The 734-nt window shown below is 28.6% G+C and overlaps 1 protein-coding gene across 1 annotated transcript in view; it reads left to right on the top strand.

Annotated features, from left to right (window-relative positions):
• Window positions 1–734, top strand: part of LOC122351618 (CLIP-associating protein 1-like) — a 42,377-nt gene that overhangs the window by 40,824 nt on the left and 819 nt on the right. The gene's annotated exons all lie outside the window — the stretch shown is intronic.

Genomic DNA, 734 nt, shown 5'->3' on the forward strand with positions numbered 1-734 from the left:
TATACACTAGGTTTGAGAACTAATTATAGAACTAATAAATTAAATGAGTCCAGTTTCTAAATTTAAACAACGCTTTCAACTGTGAGACTAAAAAGGTTAGTTCACCCAAAAAGTCATTATTTATTTATTTTCCTCTGTGGAACATAATTTGTCACCAAAACTGTTTGGATAATAATAATTTGTCACCAAAATTTGTCACCATAACTGTTTGGATGCCAGCATTATGCAGAAAACCTTCTTTTGTGGTTTGTTGGTGAGAAAGTAAATGATTTATGGGTTAACTATCTTTTTAAAATCATTGTACTTTACCATTAAGGAATTTGGATCCAGAATTGTTAAATTATTCACTATTCCCATTCCTAATTATTTAGCTAAATATATTTGGGATATGTGATTGTACTTTTATAGATTTTTCTTTTATGCCAAAAATGATTAGGATGTTTTGTGAAGATATTTTGTAAATGTCCAACCGTAAATGTTGTAAAAAACATTTTTTTTATTAGTAATATGCATTGCTAAGAGCTTCATTTGGAAAACTTCAAAGGCAATTTTGTCAATTTTTAGCAGATTCCACAACTAGTGGATGTAAACTGTCCTACCCTAACAAAACATACATCAGTGGAAAGCTTATTTATTTACCTTTTTCTAGATGTTGTATGAATCTGAATTTACAAAAAATTAACTTGATTGGTTTTGTAGTCCGTGGTCTTGTATAAAATTACAGTTAATGACTT

Source organism: Puntigrus tetrazona, chromosome 9 (genome assembly GCF_018831695.1).
Source record: "Puntigrus tetrazona isolate hp1 chromosome 9, ASM1883169v1, whole genome shotgun sequence".
Lineage (NCBI taxonomy): Eukaryota > Metazoa > Chordata > Actinopteri > Cypriniformes > Cyprinidae > Puntigrus > Puntigrus tetrazona.